General features: G+C 45.8%; 1 protein-coding gene across 1 annotated transcript in view; it reads right to left on the bottom strand.

The window, feature by feature from the left end:
* Positions 1 to 22,447, bottom strand: part of DNAH10 (dynein axonemal heavy chain 10) — a 2,725,177-nt gene that overhangs the window by 2,228,313 nt on the left and 474,417 nt on the right. The gene's annotated exons all lie outside the window — the stretch shown is intronic.

The following is a 22,447-nucleotide window of genomic DNA, read 5'->3' as shown; positions in this document are numbered from 1 at the left end:
CGCCACCATTAAGGCTGAATAGGCGAGGCGCTATCCCCTGCCAGGTTAGCCTATAGAAAATAAATGTAGAGATCAGCACCCTCTCCCCAAGGGTGCTGATCTCTACAAAAGGCTGCCTGGCAGGGGTGCCAGTAGCTATTGAACCGAGGCTCGTCAGGGGGGCGTGGCCTAACTGGCCAGTGGGACCCCCGCCGTTAGGCCACGCCCCCTTGATGAGCCCCGGCTCATTTTGTGGTGCCACTTAAGGCACTGACTGTACCTCTGCAATAAAAGGTCTTCCTGTACCAAGGACAGGGACTTGAATGAATTAAGCTTGTCCTGGGTCTAGATCCAATCCCAGTCGAGGAGTTTTTTCTTCACCTTGGACGGGTTAGCCTCTAACAGATTTACTGATTGGGCAATATTGTCCAAGACGCACTTGCTTGTTTTCTGCCAAGTGTTTGGGACTGGAACCTGTTTAGTGGACAGCGCTTCGTTAATGGTCAAAAAGCCACTTCTTTCCGGAGGCACAAGACATTTGCTGTATACGGTCAGAGATTTCCAAACCATAGCAGTGTGGCGGGAGGTCAACCCCAGTTCTTTCCTCACGCATTCAATGGGTAGAGAAGTTGGAAGCTTCAAAACTCTTTTCCAAAACAATCCTTCCAGTAACCGCCAGACCTCGGGAGCCAGAAAAAAGTTCGCCTCAGCAGCATAAGTCAGGATAGGTGATACTTTTAGTTTATAGAAGTCAATGAGCGGTCGACATGAAAATGAACAGTAACGTTGGTTGATCAAGAGCGCTTGCGATGCCAAATTCTTAACTTTACTTCTTAGCCTCTCCACAGCCGGACCGTCAATGATGCTGTTGTTTAATGAATTCCCAAGGTAAATCATAGACGAAACCACAGGGACGACTTCCCCTGCCAAGGACCACCTGAATTTCTTGACGTTGTTGTTGGTCCCTAGTACCAGGATTTTCGACTTTTTGGGGTTGATTCTTAGACCATTGTCCTGGGTGTAGGTCTCCAGTGCTTTTAGCTGACGCTGGAGACCTTTCGCAGTCTGATCTAGCAATAGAAGATCATCTGCAAACAGCAACCTACCCACCGAAGTCCCCTCAATCTTCGGTGGGAAGCTTCTTATAGCATCAAAAACTTCATGCATGTCAGAAATGAATAGGCAGAATATTGCTGTAGCCAAACGGCACCCCTGTTTCAGACCATTTTGTGAAAAGCTGGTTGGGTGGACACCTGAGGGTTCCAGCTGGCGTTATGATTTTACTGCTAAGAAGCCTGCCAGCCAGCTCCAGCCCTCTGAACCTCCCACGGAGTTGTCCACAGATTATTTTGAAAATGAACACGTCCTTCCACCTCGAGCATCCACCTGTATTACATCCTTCCCCTTTTTTACTGCACCCACTTCGGGACTTGAATCAGTACCTGGTTTCAGCATTTCGGTTCTTGCTGGAAATTGATCCCTTACTTTAGGGCCTTCCAACAGGCAAAATTGATCCTCATGTAACTCTGAGCATGAAGCCCCGGAGGTTGAGTTTGAACCCCTCTTTTAGGAGTAGACATTTGATGGAGCGCTCGCCCAGGTGCAATACAATGCTATCGTGTCTCAGCTCATTATGGAGTTGAATCAGTTCTATGTCCTTTGATTTTAGTTGTGAAAGGGAGTCGACTGAGTGGAGGAGTCTCATGACATTAGCACGGTTCAAGATGAGATTATCTTCGTAGCCCAGGATTCTCTCCAATAATAGTCTGCTTTTTCCCTTAGCGGCCTTCGTTACGGCCCTTTTTCTTCAATTTGGATTTTGGGCCCAGAGCATAGCTCCACCGATGTTTGGTCAACCCAGGACACTGATCTTCTGGGACCATTTTGAAGATCTTTTTGAGCACTGTTGTTTTTTTCGTTTTCGGTGATCTTAAGGGCCAATAGTATTCTCTTGCTTTCCCAGGTCCTAAAATCTGAGGGTCTAATAATTTCGGAGGCCTCCTTGTCTTGTGCCAAAGTAGGTACAGAGTTAGCCCTCGGAGACTGGACTTTAGACTTCCACAAAAATGTCTTACTAGATTTACCACCCGAGGTTTTCGGGTTAACTGATGGGAGATTGATGTTTACAGCTGGACTACCCCCAACGTCTTTGGACGTATGGTCGGCTTTGTCACACTTCCGCTCAATTCCTTTGCCCTTGACAGATTCAGCCGGGTCATCATCCTCCACTGTGCTTTCAATTTCTGACAAAGCAGACCCCCACCTCCTCTGCCCAAGAATCGTTTGATTCAGTGTACACCGATAGCTCCATAAGAGAGATTTCCACACTATCCCTCTCCTTCTCAGTACATAAGTCTTCGTCAACTGCGTCCAACGTTGCATTTGTGGATTTTGTGAACACTGCGCCTAGTTTCTTTGAAGATCTCTCAAAGGTTGACGGTTTCTCTGGAGGCACAAGGTTTCTGGGCAATGGTAGTTTTTTTGTAGATATGGTACAGGTGAGACCTTTCTGCAAATTCGTATTGACACAGCCTGTTTGGTTTTCTGAGAAGATTTTAGATTTTTCATAATTCCTTGCTCCATTTTTGTTTACTACTAGTTTTTCAACGTTCAATGGAACTAGGCCGGTCCGTGGTTTTGTGAACAAGTCAAATAATTTAACATTCTTTTTTGGGGCACACCCTCCTGGTGGCTTAACTTGGGATGAAAACAAGGTAATGGCCCCATCGGTCACTGATGTGCTTACATTTTTTGACGAACAGCCCAACTTCTCCATACCGCTGTCGGCCATGATGCAGAGGTCGGTGCTTGTAGATTTATCCATTTGGTTTGAGAATGGGAGCCTTACCTCGGGGCCCTTCGTAGTGGTGGCGTCCATATAGGTGGATACTTCTACCAGATTTACCACACCCAAAAGGGATCCACCCACTCCCATTGATTGTGAGCTCAACCTCTCTGATCTTCTCTTTTCTTCTCTTTTTGGTTAATAATCGGCGCGATAATGCTCTTCAGGATTTGTACTGTCTGGTCCGCATTTTTGTCCAGATTGATTTGGAGCGCCGAGATAAATCCTTCTACAAAAATCATTTTGGAGTGTAGCATAGCGATTGTAGTCGTGTGATCACGAAGTTGGTCATTTTGGGATTCAATTAGTTTCATAAAGGGCGCCATGATAAGCGCAAAAGCAGTGATCATTTTAGAGTCTATGTTGGGGTCCTTTTTGGGCTCTTCCTCCACCTGGGTGGTGGCCAGAACTGTCAAAAGGTCTTCATCCGTAGGAGAAGGTTGCCTTCTGAAGCGTTTACTGGGGAAGGGAGCCTGCTGTGGAAAGACCCCTTTATGAAACCTAGGGGCGTGACCCACACCGCAGTTGCTGTCTGCTTGGAAGGGAGGACCCCCCTCATGCGACAATGGCTCCACGTTTTTTCCCCGACCTTAAGCATTTCCCCCCAATTATCAAGTAAACCAGAGAACGAGGGAGGGAAACATAGATCGGAGGATTCAGGTCAATGGTTACCCTTGTGGGGCTGGTTAACCTTGTGAACAGCTGAAGTTGAAATATTTAGGCCCATCACATTTAGGCCCATCACAGAAGTGGTGCCAAAGGGTTTCCAGCCCTGTTTAGATGTTTGATGTTGGGCATTGGAGGTGTTTGTCCGGTTTTCAGTACCAAAAACAAATGTATTAACAGTGTCTTGATTGTTAGACCTGGATGTAGCCATCCAATCCCCATTTGACAAGTTTGACTCATTACTCAATAGAAGTAGGGAACTCGGGTCAGTCATTGTTGAAGAGGCTGCGCAGATAAATTCCCCCTGTGGCTCCTCAACAGGCTTTTCTCTGCTGGCAACCAGTGCATCCCCATACACTGCTCCAACCCCAGGCTCATAGTTGGACGCTCCAGTTTGTGGCCCAGGGGTGAGCGACGAATCCGCCCCCCATTTGCGAGGGGCAACCCCCTCCGGCCAACCCCTCGACCGTTTCCTCCGGGTGTTGAAGTATGTTGTCAGAAAACATAGTTTTACATGTAATGTCCATGTTGGGATAAAGATCACAGCCTGTCCTGGGACTCCATCATATTGGAGACTGGCAGAGATGGGCTGGTGGCCATTTCAGCGAACAGAAAGAGTTAGTAGGGACTGTGGTAGTAGCGCCTAGGGGTAAATCCCGGACCAAGATTTCACCTAAGGCCTAGATTTCACCAATGGCCTTCCTACCACCTGCAGTACCGGGCCTCGTTACAGTAGGTTACCAGTAAACTACCAATAGACTACCGGAGGCTTTTTTCCCCCTATCCGGATTCCTATCTGGTAGCGCTGCTGGGTCCCGCTCTACCTCACTCCCTCTCTCCTCTCTCCTTAGAGCGGCTGTGAAATGTGGACTACACACAGTGGGTGGACTACACTGTGGGTTACTGTGGGTTAGGACAGGCATCGTAATGTTCTCATCTGGCAAAAATGGCAAAAATGGTAACTGGTGGCTGGCAAGAAACAACAAGAGCAGCGAGCAGCAAATGGTAATGGAAAGCAGCGGAAAGCAGCCAAGCAACAGAGGTTACCTGTAACAAGGGGGTATCCCCCAAACACCATGCACACAAGCTACAGAGCTGTGGAATTACTGAGCCGCCATGCGTTACTGCCGGGTTTCCCCAAGTACCACCCGCGGTCTGCTCAGCCTCCGCCTCCGCTCCTCTTGGCTCCTCTTAGCTCTTGGCTCCTCCGGTTCCTCTGGATACTGCGGATACTGCATAGCTGGGAGAGCAGTGTGGCGCTGTACACCCTCTTAGGTCCTCGTCAGATTAGAGAATGGGACCTTGCCTCATCTCGCCTCGCCACGTGACTCGTGTGCTCAAACGCTCAAAACGCTGTGAATCAAGCCGCACTGAAGTTCTGACCTCACTCGCTCGCTCCCTCTGGGCTCAGATCTGACTCAGCCGCTTCCAATTCAGCAATTCAGGAAGAGAATTCCATGCAAGTGGAGCAAGAAGAGAGAAAGAGAGGTTGCACACCAGCGAGGTCAGAGAGATTGGACAAGTCCCCTCTACAAGACAGGAACTCTTATAGTGGCATGTGAGTATTTGCAGAAGGATTTCATTTGGGGGGGGGCTGGAGGAGATGCAGAAAGAACAGGAGCAGGATGATAGGAGATGGAGGGAGGTGAAGGGGAGAAGAAAGGGGTGGTAGAATAACAGCAGAGGGAATAGAAGGAAAGTGGAGGAAAGGGAATGTGTTGCACAGAGAGATTTAAGCTGGTAGTTTGGCACAGGGTGAACCCTGAATAGGTGGAGCTTGGAAAAGGAGGAGGAATGAGCACAGACCAAGTGTGGAGGAGGTGCATGTGAGAATCGAAGAAAGAAGAGGGTAAGAAAGTAGAGGGTGCCAAAGGTATGAGCATGTGGCGAGTTGTCGAGGCGAGTTGTTGAGGAGGCTATAGAGGAGGGTGCTCTGGATTCTGAGGCAGGGAGGTGGTGATTGGGCGAATGGAAAGCCAGTGGAACCCATAGAATGGCCTCATTTTTGTTTGATGCTCTTTACCTTGGTGAAAAGCAGGCATAGCCTCTGTTGGCAGCTACCACTCCAGACATTGGCCACGGAGGAGGTCTTCCTACCATACAGAAGGTAAAAGATACCTAGACAAGAAATCTGATCAAGAAAGACAATTCACCCAGAGACCCTGAAAGTCAACAAGAGAAATAGTAGGGGACTTTTTACATTTGAGTCCTTTATATTTTCCTTTTCGCAAACCGTGTAAATATCCCTAATAAATCATGTTGTACTACAGTTCTGGTGCTGTGCCTTTTGTGAGGACCTTTCCGCTTTGTGATATATGGCATAAGAAGTGGTATCCAAAAAGGTTATCCAAGCAGCCCCCTTTAGATCTTCAGTGACCACCGTAAAGGTGTTAAGTACAACAAAGTCAAAGATGCTAACCCCAAAGCAACACCTTAGTATATAGGAATAAACTTGTATAGTGATGAAGATATGTACATACCATCAGTGGGAAGGCCCTAGATTCCACCGGCTTGAAAATTCTGCTTCCCAAGGACACTTATATCAAGATAGCAGTGAAATCAGGGCTTGCAGTGAAGTACAGGACTGATGTGGAAGCTGGAGTAGTGAATGGAAAGTACAGTGGTGTAGGAAATATCTTGTTATTGAATTATGGGACTGACACAGTATTTATCTTTGAGAGAGGTTGCATATCCCACATTATCTGTGAAGTATACCTATCTATTTAACCAGAAGAGGTTACTGACTAAGATCATCATGCATGGGACTGCAACCTTTGTCTCTCCGGGTATTTTGGACTACAACTACTGTATGCCCTAGCCGGCATATTCATTGGTGATGGATCATGGGACGCGTAGTCCAAAACATCTGGAGAGCTGCAGGTTGCAGACCCCTGGGCTAGTGAGCGGGTCAATAAGGATTTTGGGTGTTCTCATCCATGATGGGTCATTATAGGTGAAACTGACCATACAGCATGGCATGTCTGAAGTCAGACCCGATACGCAGAGTGGCAGACCCTGGTCACCTCACAGACGTCACAACAGCAACCAGATAGCACCGGGCACCCTTTCTTTTAGCCCGGAATGCGCACCACCCACCACAATGATCGATGTTATTATCATTTGAACAAACAGACTCCCTTGAGTTAGGCAGGTGTAAGAATGTACTTGTCTTTGTGAAGAAGAAAGGGTTCCTATATCCAGCTGAAAAAACTCCAAGGGATCTGACAACCCCAGTATCAATTACTGGTACAGCACCTGTTTAAAAAAGCAGTTTTAAACTTTGCAAATTGACATTTGTTCAAGGGTCACCAGGGCAACGCTAAAACACAGGACCACCTGCAAGTAGATTATTGTGTCATTTACCTACACAAAGAAATACTGTGATGTGCATAGTTTTGCATTATTATTATTAGGGTATCTATTGAGCGCTGACCTATCTCCGGGAAGCAACATAACACTTTACAATCATAGAGGGAAGAACCCGGCGAGAGAAGCAGAGAAACAAGCAAAAAGGCAAGGAAATAGTGGGTCTCAGGTTGGGTGAGGAGTGGAGGGTGTCTGGACCTATGGGTGGGGGAAGCCCTTCCTTCAAGGGGAGGGTATTAAGCTCCTTCCTGAACTGTAGAAGCAATAGGGTGAGTCTGACGTTGGCAGGGAGTAGTTTCAAGAGTCTTGGGGCACAGACACTGAAGGTCTGTGTTCTGGTTCTTTCCTTCCTGCACCATCAAAAGTTTACGTCTGAAATGTCCTTACTTCTGGAGGATCATTGGCCTCTGGAGATGCCAAGTTTCTCAGTGAGATAGCTTGGGTTACTTCAGGGTGACAGCCTTGTTGAAGATGCAGCAGAATTTGAAGATGATACAGGCTTGCAACGGGAGCCAGTGCAGTTCGATGAGGGTTCGGGTGATGTGGTTGAATTTGTGGAGTCCTTTGATGGGTTGTGCTGCATCATGCAGGAAACATCTCAGGAGTGCCAGGGTTAGTCGCCTGAAGGCCTTCCAAAAGGACACCGCCACCATCCAGGTGGGAGAAGACCAAGGCTTGGACAGATCTGAAGTTCGTTTCTGAGATGAAGGGCTTGATTTTCCGCAGGAGATACAGGTTGATACCAAGCCGTCTGTGTCTTCCTTGGTGTGCGCTGTTTGAAGGAGAGGTGTCAAACCCAAGGGACTTGGCAGCGGACGTCACCTGGGTGAGAAGCCCTTGAGGTTCATAGCAGAGAGCAGAGAGCCAGGTATGGATTTCAGGGTGTTTGCTGTTATTGGTGAGCAGTAGGAGGAGGAGTTGAGCTTCAGGTAAGCACTGGACATCCACGACTGGATCATTGTGAGGCAAGCCTTGAGACTGTGGATGTCTTCATTGGAGGATATCTTGAGGTATATTGGTGGGATGTTTTGAGAAGCAAGGAGAGTTCAGAGTGGTTCCATGTAAAGATTGAAGATCTCAAGGGGAGGGGATGGATCCTTGCAGAATTCCAGAGGTGATGGGTAGAGTTGGTGATCTCTAGGAATCCAACTGCACAAATTGGTGGCAATATGCAAGGTAGGTGAGGGATCAAGGTGAAGCAGTGGGCTATCATCAACAAAGTTATGGGCATCGTCAATCACCTTGATGGTAGCAGTGTATGTGCTGCATGTGGGTCTGAAGCCAGATTGGTAGGACTGAAGGAGGATGTTGCCTTTGATGTGTTGGAGGAGTTGTGTGGCTACTGCTTTCTCAAGGATCTTAAATAGGAAGGAAAGATGGGTGAAGGAGCTGTAGTTGCTGAGGTCCTTAGCGTAGGTTTATTAAGAAGTGGGAGGATTTGTCCAGTCTCGAGGGTCGAGGGGAAGGTGCCTTGAGCTCGGGAGCTGTTGATTGCCAGGTATGGGAGGAGTGCTTCAGTCGAAACTGTTTTGAGTACGGAGGCAGGGAGAATGTCATCTGCATTCGATGTGGCGTTGCGGGATGCTAAAGTGGCAGTGAGGTCTTCCATAGTGAGTATCTCGAAATGTTCCCAAGTAGTTGTGGTTTTCTGTGTTGGAACGTGTAGTGTGCTGTCAGTTGGTGTCTATGTGATAGCAGAACATGCTGATCTTGTTGATGATGAAAGAGTGCATTTTCTACTGGAGAGTGCTCTGGGTTGGTCGGAAAGAAGGTTGATGCAGTTCTTGATGGCACTGATATTTTTGCCAGAAAGACCTCCTAAAGTGTTGTGGGAAAAGCTCCACACAGCTCCAACCAATCATTGATGTGCCCTCCTCAAAGTTGTATACGGACATCATGGGACCTCCAAGCCACTCCAGAGAATGGGTACATTTTAGTGATTTTGGAATATGCCACCTATTAGCCAGAGGCATTTGCTTTAAGGAATAACATCACTCAGAAAATCACTATGGGCCTCATTACAAGTGTGGCGGTCTGGAAACAAGGGTGCCGCTAAGCTTACCGGCACCCTTGTTTCCGAACTGCCACACTATGAGTCTGCCTGTCGGGGCTGCTAGTCTATTGAGTATTGGAGACTAGAAACAGCGAGAAGCAACCAATGAAGCCTTTTGAGATCATGGTCACAGACTGCCAGGAGATCCAACTAGAAGTGTGGTCTAATAACTTGCTGCAAAGGTTCATCACTTGCAGTGCAGTGCAGACATGGAAGAGCGAGCCTGTCTGTCGAGCGCAGAGCTCAGGTGTACTCGGCATTTTGAGAGTATACATGGAAAACAAAATCAAGATGGCAGTCTGAGCTTTCATCAGTTTACACCGCTGAGATATGGGGAAAGATGGAGGGGCCTGACATTAACACAGCCAACCAATCAGAATATGAAAATCCTAAACAAACAGCGCTGAAGGCTCCCAGATTGTCTCTTCTGAGAATTCTGCTTGCACACTTGAACCCACACCCCTCCATCCATAAATTTGGAAAAACGATTTATTAAGTTTTTCATACAGACATGCTTTCAACATTTAACATTTCTGGTATTGTCCCAACGGCATGGAAACAAGCCACAATAAAACATTCATATGCCACATTTTTACAGTCAGATTTTAGAGTGGTGGTTTGTCTCCAAATCTTGGAATCCTTGAAAGCTATTGAATATTTTTTATTCTGCATTTAGTGTCACTTTGAACTGACTATCCGCTATAATAGTTGCGTGAGCAGGTTTTCTTTGACCTACAACTGTTGCACTTACTTGACTTGAAACATTAGCACTCTGTAGTAATATATGTAGAATGCAAGAGAGCAAAATGTAATTTAAGGCAAGATTTGTGGTAACAATATACTTTTTATTGTGATTTTCATATGTATTTTGCTAGGAAAGTGATGCTTGTTTTTTACCACAGCTGTTGACTGTAGGCAACAGTAGGCACAAGACGTTGCATATCCTACTCTTGAAACTTCCATCATCTGTAAAGAATGGAAGTGCTGTTAAGGCAATTTGATTCATAAATATATACAGGGTGCAAATCAAAGGTTTTTCTTTTTTTTAGTAATGAAATGTGGTCACAAATTTGCTTTTAAACATCGGTCTTCAGTATTGATCTAGAAATGGTGAAGAATCTTGTAATCTTTTCTTAAGTGTATTTGTGACTTTAAATACTACACAAATATCTGTATTTTTGTTACATTTATTCCAAAGCCAAGGTTACAAAAATCTTGATAATGTTCCTCCTCTTGCAATCTAGTTGACTGCATCAGAGTTGGCTACAACTGCTTTTTGCCAACAGCTGGTCCGCTTATCCCATTGAGAAACTGTATTATGATTTATAATAAATAGCACACCTGTAGTTGCAAAACTTAGACCGGTACCATTGTCATTAAGGGAAGGTGTCAGGAAGGAGTTGTTGAAGTTGTTACAGTTGGGGGTGATTGAGAAGGCAGGAGGTGTTGAGTGGGTGTCCCCGGTAGTAGTTGTCAAAAAGAGTTCAGGGGATCTGAGATTATGCATAGATATGCGTGAACTCAACAAATGTGTCATGGTAGACAGGCACCCGTTGCCAAATATGTGTGAGATGTTGACCATGGTTGGGCAGGGTAAAATTTTTTCAAAATTGGATATGGCCTCAGCTTATCACCAAATTGAATTGGAGGAGGGATGTAGAAAATATACAGCTTTCATATCTCATGAGGGCGTTTTTCAATTTAGAAGGATGCCATTTGGATTAGCATCAGCCTCGTCGGTTTTTCAAAAAGTGATGGATCGATTGCTCAGGCGCGTGAAAGGGGTATTTTGTTTCCAAGATGATGTTTTGATTTGCGGGGAAACACTGGAAGAACACGACAAGAGTTTGCTTAAAGTGTTAAAAATTTTTGAGGAGAGAGGAATCACCTTGAGGGAGGAAAAATGTAAATTTGCTGTTCCCAAAGTTGAGTACTTAGGTCATGAAGTTTCTCATGAAGGGGTAAAACCCAAGGAAAGTATTGTAAATTCGATTAAGGTGATTGAAAAGCCAACTAATAAAAGTGAACTGCGTTCATTTTTGGGAATGACGGAATTCTATCAGAAGTTTGTTATGAATTATGCTTCTAAGGTCTTGGAAATGAGGAAAATTCTAAAAAAAGGTGTGGAGTTTAAATGGAACGAAAAGTGTGATATAGAATTTTCAAGGATCAAACAAGAAATTGACATGGCCCGCCCATTGGGGTGCTTTGACACAAGGAGATGCTCCATCATCACAGTAGATGCCAGTGAAGGTGGTCTAGGTGCAGTACTCTCGCAGAAACAAGATGATGGAGCAGAGGTAGTCATAGCACATGCATCACGGGGGTTAAGAGGTGCAGAGTTGAGGTATTCCGTGTTTGAGAAGGAAGCTTTAGCGTGTTATTGGGCAGTCGAAAGGTTCAAGAATTTTGTATGGGGTATGGAATTCATTTTACGTACGGATCATAAGCCCCTGAAAAGTATTTTCGAGAGTAAAGGATTGGACAAGGTGTCACGCAGGGTAGCTGGATGGGTTACCAGGATGCAAGCGCATACATTTTTAATGGAGGTCATTCCCGGAAAGGAGAACGTGCTGGCGGACAATCTTTCAAGAGTGAAAGTTGCCGTCCAGGAAGAGTCGGAAGAGGAGATGGGAATGGAAATGGTATTCGTAAATACTGAAGGAATTGTGTGTAAGGAAGAGTGGTTGGCGGAGATGGATAGGGACGAGAGTGTTAGCAAAGTAATCACTTATGTATTGACAGCAGTTTGGCCCAACAAATCTCAATTGGTCGAGGAGGAAAGACCTTATTGGGAGGTTAAAGATGAATTGTCGGTTAACGATGGGGTACTGTTTAGGTGGGAGAGAGCAGTTGTTCCGGCAGGGATACGAAAAAAGATTATTGATCTGGCACATACGGGTCATATTGGAATTGCCAAAACTAAAGGAGTTTTGAGGTCGGACTATTGGTGGCCGGGATTTGACAAAGAGATTGAAAATCGACTGGCAGAGTGTCAATTTTGCCTCAAGTGTGGAAAAGGGATGGAAGCTAGAAAACAACCCCTCGTTGATGTAGGTGTCCCTACCAAGGTTTGGAGCGAAATAGCGATGGACATTTTAGGTCCGGTTGAGTTAGGATATGGACGAGGAAAATATGTAGTTATAGTAGTTGATTTATTTTCCAGATGGGTAGAGTTCAAAGTTGTCCGAGAAATATCAGGAGAAAACATGGTGAAGGTATTGCAGGAGATCTTTGCTGATGAAGGTTTGCCTGAGAGTGTGCTCACGGATAATGGAACGCAATAAGAGGACGGCACTATATCATCCTGAAACAAATGGAATGGTGGAAAGGTTTAATAGGTGCGTAATGGAGAGTGTGCGAATGAGTGAACAGTGTGGTATCGACAAATTGGTATCAATACAAAATAGAATATGGGCTTTGCGCATGGCACCGCACACAACTACTGGACTGAGTCCTTTTGAGCTAATGAGGGGTCGAAAACCATCCTCTATAGCATGTCCTCCATGGTTAGGGAGGAGTAGAGAGTCAGATATAGTCATTGATCAAGTGAGACGAGTTTTGAAAAAAAGGAAGAGTGAATGGGTTATGAGAGAGAACGAAAAGAGAGGAAGGAAGGAGTTACATGTGGAACGAGGTGACTGGGTGAGAATAAAGAAGGGTGTGGTGAAGAAGAAGGGGGAGCCTTTATATTCAGACCCAGTTAGAGTAGTTGCAGTTATGAAGGGTGCGGTACGAGTAGAGGGTGGTCAAGTTTGGAACAAAAATAGAGTTGCCACTGTGAGGAGAGGTCTGAGATGAGTGGAGCCTGAGGAGAGATACAGGGATATGCATGCGCATTCTTGTGAAAATAAAAAGGGGAGATGTGTTGTGAAGTTGTTATTTAGAAAGAAATAAATAGCAAGCATAAATAGAATGATATGTTAATCTGGTGCAAGTAGCCCTGATGATGTCATAGAACTAACCTGTGAGATCTTTGGGTGTTACAAGATTCTGTGATTGTCAGTTGGTGTCTTTGCCCTGGAGGAGAAGGGTCCTCAGTTGTGGGGGGTCTTTTCATTTCTCTACTTAAATAAATATCCTATATGAAGACTTACCTGAGGTTGTGTCGTCTTCATAATAGATTTTGTCATTTGAAAACGTGTCTTTGAATGTGTCTTATGATAACTCATTTCAAATGCCCTGTACAAAGAATGAATATCTTATGCACAAGTAATAAACAGTAATTCAGTACAGAAATTACCACAAAAATAATTGTATCCAACAGATTTTACTATTTGCTGAAAAATTTCCCAGCTTCCATAATCCAAAAACTAGCAAGGCTAGTTTATCAACAACTGCAATAATTTGCAGGGAAAAACAATTTACTAGATGAGGCACTATTCAACGTTCCAAGGTTGTTGGAGTGGGATCATTTATTACGGTTTATTAAATTGTCTTGATGATATAGAGGGTCAGGGTGCGATTGTGAACTTTATTCTGGTCGGCCTCATTTCGATCCTATTCAACAGTCTTCTTGAATAGTAGCAGTGCTCTTGTTGGGGTACTTTGAGGTGCTCCTAATTGATGAAGATACTAGATGTTATGTTCATGATGTGTCTGCATGGTATTCTATGACAGGTCTTAGAGATGCCTTGCTCAGAGTAAGGTTGGACACTTGGACCTTTGTGCCACCATGTGAGTTCTTATATTAGTGACCGCATGGTAACTGGAGAATAATGAGGTGGTCTCGGGATTGTTTATTCATGTGCAAGGTAATGTCGTTGCATATGCAATTAGTAATACAACTGTGAACTGTGAGCTGTGTCAACCATTAACAGCGTTGTTATAGGACTTGCAAGGCCAGAACAGCCCCAGAAGAGACAGAAGCTTCTGACCCATCGGTCAAGGAGCAAGGGCTGAGTACTTATGTTTTAAGAAAGTAGAAAACTAGAAGTGTACATCTGTATTGTCAAGCTGTAATGTTTGTAAGATAAGGGGAGTCATTTTTATGTTTACAAACATATGAAGGTATTTAATAAGGAGGGTGAATTTGTAGCAGATCCTTACAAATACTTTCTTTATAGAAGGAAGTGTTTATGCCTGTAGAATAGCTAGTGACTCTTTCTTTGCTGAGATTTCAAGGAACTTACTGAACCATAAGAAGGGGAAGGTTCTTCTGAGTGGAGACTTCTAAAAGGAGTGCGATGGTTGACAGACCAATCAACCCCCGGGATGTTGGGAGGACTGCCAGTGCAAGGTTGCAGGCACTGCATGATTTGCACTGGGAGCATACATGGAGAGAATGCCACCCAATGTGACACAATTGAGCATCAATTCCTTCCGTCCTGTGGTGTCCACTCTGGATACTGTGTTTGTACAGACATCAGGCAAATTGCTATTTCTGGTGGCAGTGACATTTTGTTGAGATTGAACCGAGGTGATCAGGGTGGCATTAGGCTATGCTGGGAATTTATTGTGTCTTTGTTAAAGAAGGATGAAATGCACCATTGCAAGCTCACAGCTGGAGTCAGACCTGGTTGCCTTAAAAAGAGCCTGGTCTGAGCTGATAGAGGAACCTTAAAGGCGGCTGGTGAAAGAAGATTATAACATGAGGCAGATATTTTGGGAGCAAGGTCAGAAAGCAGGCCAGCTGCTGGCCTTTAGGGTAAAGATAGAGTATTGGTAAGATACTTGACAATTGGTTCATCGCCTCGATTACATCCATGATGGGAGAAGTACGTGTGGAGACAGTAGAATTAGTAATGCATTTGGGCAATTTCAAGAAGCCCTGTATGGAGCCGAGGCACACCTGTCTGAGACTCACCTAAAATCATTTTTTCTACTTTGTCTCGCCACAATTTAGCGTTGAGGAGAAAGCAACTTAGAATTAGAGGTTCTTATGACAGAGGTCGAGGCATTCACACAATTAGATGTGCTAAGTCCCAAAGATTGGGCTGCTTCCTGGTAGGATTCTGGAAATGCTTTACAAGCAGGTTGGCTCCCTCTACTCAAGGACCTATTTAATGAGGCCATAGTTCAGAAATACTGTCTTCAGTCAATGAACACAGCTTTGATAAGCTTACTACCTAAGATGGACAAGGGTCACATTGAATGCTCTAGTTACTGGCCACTATCCGTGTTAAACTTTTATATGGAGAGTGCTTTGTGTGTGGCTGCAGTGCCTGGAAGTCTAATCTACACCAGTCAATGTGGGTTTGTGAAAGGTATACATGGCACCAATAAGCTCCTGACGACATAATACAGATATTTAAAAATAGAATGTTGCAGCAGCAGTCCTTTTTTTTGTTGCCAAGAAATCATTTGACCGTTTGAACTGGATCTTTATCGACTATTCACTGCATAGGTTTGGCTTTGGCCAGCACTCTATTTAATTATTAAGAGCTCTATGTTTAGGGTCGTCTGGAGCGTGTGCTTCTACCAATGGAATGCAGTCAAAGACTGGGGATTCAGGGAGTATTAAATGGAGCATTGATAGATAAGATCTTCTCCTATGCTTATAATGTGGTGATTTTAATGCAGGGCCGAGATGCATGCTGGAATCCATGCTGGACCGACTAGGTGCTTTTGAGAAGGTTTCTTGTCATAAGATTAAGTAGTGAAAGAGTGAGATGTTACCACTCTTTATGGCTTGTTTTAAACATCACTTCTATGGGATCAGACGGTGGAGAAAATACCTGGCCAAGAGTGGTGAGAGGCTAAAGCTGGGGAACACTTTCAAGGTACTGGAAGGTATGATGAAGGATGTTGGCAGGTGATCTTGTTTGTCATCCATCGTTATGGTGTAAATTGTAGTTTCAAATGATAATCGTCACCAATGAATTTAAAGAGACTAGTAAAGTCAAATTCTCTTTACTTACTCTGGGAAACAGTAGTTTATCCCAGAGAAGGTATTTAAACCTTGGGAAAGCCAGAAAAAGTTTCCCTGTGCCACTGCACTGAGGGTGCTGTGACGACACACATGAAAAGATGATGCCTATGGAGTTGTCTAAAACACAAGAATAAAACACATTTCAAAACACACAGGAGTGGGGAAAAAGGGTCCCACTCTCTCCAGGTAAGAAAAAAATCAAGTCCTCAAAATCCGGCAAAGTTGCTGGGGGTCTCTAAGGTGAAGGGAATTAGCACATTTTTGTGAATTCTCCCTAACAATCTGTCATTCCAATGTTGGGCTATTGCAAGCCAGGTTGCTATTACCATGACCATAAAGCCCCTTTTCTGCACTTTAGTGAGGCCACCCGGGGCTGGATCCCACATTCCTACCATCCGAACCTGTTCCCAGAGCTGCTCAGTTCCTGTCACCATTTTTCCCGTTTGTTCCCTCACCCCTTCCCAGAATTTTTGGATTGCCAGGCAGCTCCACCAGATGTGCTTCCAATCCCCTTTGCTTGAACACTCCCTCCAGCACCTGTCCGGTGTCCCTGGGAACATTGCATGTAACCTCTCTGGTGTGTAGTTCCATTGAACCATCACCTTTTGCCACATCTCCCGCACTTGTATTGAGCGCGTTCATTTTGGGGATAAGTCCCCAGATATATTCCCAATGTTTCTTTGTCATCGTTTCCCCAATCTCTTTTCCCACTTCACCATGTAGTTCCACCTCACCTCCTCCCACTGAGCATTCAGAAACCTATACAGGTTTGTGACTAGTTTCCCCATTCCCATGTTTTTTTCGTCATGAATAGCTCAAAGGGTGTCAATTGACTGATGGCTGCCTGCCAAATGTGGGGGGTCTTAAGCCCGTGTATGAGCTGGGTGTATTTAAAGGTGTCCTTGACTGTTAGCCCCAGCGCTTTATTACATTCCTAGAATGTCATAATGTTTTGTCCCTGATACATGTCCCTAATAATTCGCCATCCTGCCCGTACCCCTTTATTATGAGGTAATATCCATCCCTGGTCAGAAGTCTGGGTTTTCAAACATTATGAGGGATCGATTGTTGGTGCCCCTCTCTTGATCGCAAAGTACCATGCTTTGACCCCCCAACTCCGCAGCCCCCTACCACTCCTACCACTTGACTTATCTTGACGTTAAAATGCCTATGTTGTCTCTCAAACAATAGCAGACTCGACAATGGGGATCCTGCCACTGCCTGGCTTGCCTTGCCCATATCTGTTGTGCAGTGTAGGCTACCCATTCCTTTATTACCAGTAGCTGGGCCGCTTCATAGTGCCTACAGAAATGGAGAAGATCCTGAAAGCTCTAAATGTTCGCCTTGCTTGGGGAAAACTACCAGTTTAGCGTCATTCATGGATTGGGTTATGTTACTTTCTGTAGAAGCCATCCCGATAGCCATCCGGAACCAGTGTTTTGTTTCTCTGTAACATTTAAATCGCTTTTGCCTGACTTGCTCCTCTGTTTTATCTCCCTCTGTTCTTTGTTCTCCTCCGATATCTGGGGGAGGCTGAAGTTCTCCATGTATTCACCACGTTCGTCTATTTTCGGATTATGATGTGTATAGCGTTTAGTAATAGTCCCTCACAATTTTTCCCATTTCCTCATCCTGCGTCTTCTCATGCTCCTGTTTGTCCCAGAGCTTCATGACTGTTCTACTCTTCTCTCTTGCCTTTAATTGCCTAGACAGATGTTTGTTCACCTTATTAGCTCTTATATAATACCATTGTCTTAGGTATTAGAGTTTTTCTGCCTGCTTGCTATGTAGGGTACCCAAATGGCCCTGAACCTGTCTGACAGTCTTTGTTTTCTTAGAACAATAGACATCATATTTAGTGTCGATTAAACAGGGAAACGAACAACAAGGTTAACAAGCATTACAATTGGCTTTCTTCTTTTCGCCCTGGCCACTAAATTGTCATGACCTTCTCCGTAGGAGTTGCATCAGACATACGGTCCATATCCATGTCTCTTATCGGTCTGTAGACAGGCTGTTTCCAGCTGGGGCTCAGTCTATTCCGTTTCAGTGTATGTTGTGTGACTTGTCAGAGTTTCCACTCTCAGGAAGTATCTTTTGCCACTCATTCATCAAAATCCAGTCTTTCCCAGTGGACCTTTTAACTGCATCTATCAGATGTGTTTCCATGGTTCGGTGTCCCACAACAATAACAAAACCCCCAACCCCATAAACCCACTCCCTCCCCTCAGACCAAAGTGCCGCTCCTCCCCGTAGCTCCCTGTGTCGCGCGCATACCGCCCTGTTCTAGTATAGGTGGGAGACCCCCCTTTACCCGTGCTTTCTGTGCCCCTTTAGGTATAGTTGCTGGTAGTATCTTTTGAAGACCCCATTCATTCCTTTTTGGAATAACACCAGGACTCCCTCCGAGTCCCGTATTTGCGTGATTCCGCCCCCTGGCGTTCCCTGCTTTATTAGCCAACCTAACAGTTGCCCCGCCTTATCACCTTCCCCGTGGATTTTGGCTGTATATGCCCCCTTATCAAACTGCTCTAACAAATTCAGAGCTCCCTTGTGTAGTCCTGAGTTTTTCTGCCAGTGCTTTTCCCCCACCTGACGGCCCCCTTCTTGGTCCACTTCCAGTTGCCTTATCTCGCCCTCAGGCGCTTAATAGTGTTGTCCAGGGTTCGCCGGACGCCCACTGCTTGGGACATACATACCCACTCTCAATGTCACCTTAAATGCCTCCCACATCTTCCACTGACCCCTCATGGATTTCGAAAAAAAACCTGATGGCTTCTCTCAAGGTCTGTACATTGACTATCCGCTCTCCTTCCCCACAAATAAGTAGTCTAGTCTAGAAAATGACCTGTGTGCCTCTGAGTGGAAAGAATACCCCCTTTTCTGTCCCATGAGTTTCCCTCCGGAGTTCCACCAGGTCCATCTTTTCTATCCCCTTCTTCAATGCTTCGAGGGCTAATGGTTTCATGGTGCCTCCCTTCCCCGTGAGATCAAGTTCAGGGTCAATTGCACAATTAAAATCTCCACCTCCAGATGTATAGTCCCGCCCGTAAGTTCCGATACTGAGGGGAAGTAAGACCTGTCGTCCGTATTTGGGCCGTAGGAGTTTACCACACAGATCTCGCTCCCCGCCCATTGGCCTGCTAAAGCTATCATCCTGCCCTCTTTGTCCCCCATCGTGCGCTCAACCTGTATGGGGATCCCAGAGGCCACCTATATCAGTACTCCCCTTGAGTAGGTGGAGTATGCGGACACAAACACTTTACCCCCCCAATTTGGTTTCCAGTTCCTTCAGCTCTGCCCCCTCCCCCTCCCCCCGTAGCTGTGTTTCTTGCACACTGCAACACTGCCAGTTGAGCATCTGCGCCCCCCAGGCCCCTGAATCCAGCCCTCAATCTGTATTTGAATCCCTCCCGCACCCGCGTGCATCGTACTCCTTGCAGGTCCCTCTGTTGTCCATCCTCCCTCTGAGCCCACCCACCTCCCCTAATTGGATTAACCCTTTCTGTGTTCTCTCTGAGTGAATTAGCACTGCCTGTGTGTGCCCACTCCTGCCGCAACACTGCCAGGTGACCATCTACCCCCCCCAAGCCTCTCTAGGCCCCTTGATCTGGCCCTCAATCTGTATTTGAATCCCTCCTGCGTGCATCGTGCTCCTTGCAGGCCCCTCCGTTGTCCATCCTCCCTCTCAGCCCTCCCACCTCTCCTGATTGCTCAATCCCCAGGTCATAAGTGTCCCTCCCAGGGCAGCCCTCTGCCCAGCAGCCCCCGCGACTAAGGGCCCCAGGGCAAAGGGCAGCTCCAGATCGTGTCTGCAGGCGTCCGCAGGGGAAGCCAGCGACCAGCCGTCAACCAGCAGAAACCACCAAAGTAAGTGTGGCATGGGTGGAGAGCAGAGCAATTGCTCTACTCTGGAAAACCCAGCCATTCAACTTTACCTTACCTCTGAATAGTGAATGTTAGCTATGCTTCACCTACTTAGGATTGTGGACATTAGCCTACGCCAGACCCACACAGAACTGTGATTGTTAACCATGCTTCACCTACTTAGAATTGTGGACATTAGGCTACGCCAGACCCACAGAGAATTGTGAATATTAGCAATGCTTCACCTGCTTAGAATTGTGGACGTTAGCCTGCGCCAGACCCAGATGGGACTGTGAATGTTGGCTGTTCCTCTCCTACCTAGATTTGTGAACATTAGCCTGCGTCAGACCCACACAGAATTGTGATTGTTAGCAATGCTTTGCCTACTTAGAATTGTGGACAGTAGCCTACGCCGACCCACACAGAACTGTGATTCTTACCAATGCTTCACCTACTTAGAATTGTGGACATTAGCTTGCGCCAGACCCATATAGGATTGTGAATGTTAGCTATGCCTCTCCTACTTAGAATTGTGAACAGTAGCCTGACTGAGAAGACGAAGCAGAAAAATGGACGTAGTGGACTGAATGAATGGGGTGGAATGGAATGAGTGGAACCTGCAGTAACCACCCACTCGTATCACAGTACACCTGTTCCCCATGTTGTTGCCATAAATCTGTATCCCCTATATATGCCATCTATCTGTATCCCCATGTATATCTGTATCCCATATATACCTGTTTCCACCCTGTCGCTATATATCTGTATGTCGCTATGTACGTCCCCATCGTCCTGCTCACGTGTCTGGTCTCAGGCGCTTCTACTGATAACCACCATATCACACCACTAAGCATACTCGCTACTATACACCATCATTCAACTAGAACACAGTTATACCCCTGATAATTCGGCCTGGCTGCTCACATATGAACATGACCCCATGAACACCTCATCCCCCTAATAAAACGCATCTAGTGAGCACATTCCGGCTAGCTGTTCGCATAGGCGTTCCTCAGGCCTAACGCAGCCAGAACCCAGTCTGGGTGTCCACCCACCAGAATGAACACATCCAACTGATTTCCTCAGCACCACACCTATCGCTAGAAAGCAGCTATCATCCAACAACTACACCAGCTGCACGCATATCCGGTGCACCCACGCACCATAAGACTTTCTCTCTCTACTGACTTGAACTACAGTTCCCGAGGGCGTTCAACCTACCAGCACTTTGAGGTCATAACACTGATATATAAGGCGCTATATAAATGCCAAGTAACATAACATAACAAGTTGTGTTATATTTTCAGTGCTTTCCCACTACATTTGCAGAATAGGGAACTTAAAATCTACAAATATTAGGAGTCTTCCTGTGCTGGTGTGGGTGTGAGGCACAGGACAGGTTTGTCTGGTAGGTTTTGCAGAGGGGGGTATGAAAGGGGATAGTTGGTTTTCCGATGATAAATAACTACCACAGGGGATTCCTATTACATGCTACCAGATACTGGACCAGACCTCTTGAGCAGAATGACGAGTATTGGATTGTCTAAGTGGGGGAATTTGCCAACCTTTATATTGAGAAATCTTTGAGCAAGAACATGGTACCCCCCGCCGGTTTTTTCTACTCTTAGGGAATGGAAAGAATGCATGACTATGATGGGGTCTAGTTATCGACTAGATGCCAAGATGCCCTTATTAGGTAATCCAGCAACGCAGCTAAACAACAAATAGTTCTATGGGATGTGGTGTGGGAAGGCAGGTGTGCCTTAAAAGTTGAGGATGTGTGGGCGGACCTAAAAAAGTTCTGAAATTTGAGAAAAAGTTATTGGACAGGCAGGAGAGAAGGTGCCTTCAAATGAAATTGTCCTCTGTGTGCTGAATTGAATGTCTACTCTGGCAATAGGTGACTCTCCCCAGACATGTGGGCTCTTTGTATCAGATGGTTACCAGGCAGCAATTCTCTAGTCTATGTTGGTCAGTGCACAAAAACAACCAGGCTGGGCAAGTAAGCTCATGAGGAACTGGGGCAAGGACCTATCATTTGTTATTACCCAGGTTGGGAAGGCAAGTGTATGCAGTGCCCTGTGGTGTGATCCGAACTTATGGTGCACAATGTAACCAGTACTAGTCACTAATGAAACAGCATTAACTTTCACTCTGGTGTCTGTGGGTTTGTCCTTAGAATGGTGCGTCATTGCGGCTCTTGTTGGGAGTGGGTTTATCAGACTGGAGTGATCACTGGTGTACCCCCACACCACAGACCAGAGGTGGTTGTCCTTAACTACCTTCACCATTCCTGTCATGAGCCAGGATGGAGGTACAGAAAGTTGTGGACATCTCCTTCTAAATCAAACACTGAACAATGGGTGGCATTAATGACACTTTTGGCCAGATACAAAAAGTTAAACATGGGTGTGGGACCCTCTCTACTGAGCACGGACATGGGTCAAGTACCCTGTTCTATAGAATTTCTTCCACTCAGAAAGGTCTACAACCATATTTTAGCTTACTGCACACCCCTTGCTCACTGTGCTTAGAGAGGCACAGCTACTCCCCCTTGCTCACTGTGCTTGTGGAGGCACAGCTGAAGCTAACTGATGAGGCACAACAAGGCTGAAACATGTGTCGGGGTTCCTGTTGGTACTCTTGTTCAGAGGAGAATTGCCTAGCATTTCGTGGCTTGACTGTCCAGGTGGGTAGGACCAGAATGATATGCAAGTTGATATTTCTTCTCTGTGAAAGGATAGGGAGCTAACACATGGTTGTAGAGCCTCCTGAGTGGGAACCTACCCAGAGAACAAGT

This window comes from Ambystoma mexicanum, chromosome 10, assembly GCF_040938575.1.
Source record: "Ambystoma mexicanum isolate Mex_15411 chromosome 10, UKY_AmexF1_1, whole genome shotgun sequence".
Classification (NCBI taxonomy): Eukaryota; Metazoa; Chordata; class Amphibia; order Caudata; family Ambystomatidae; genus Ambystoma; species Ambystoma mexicanum.
The sequence above is the reverse complement of the archived record's forward strand: the minus strand, read 5'-3'. Positions and strand labels throughout refer to the sequence as shown.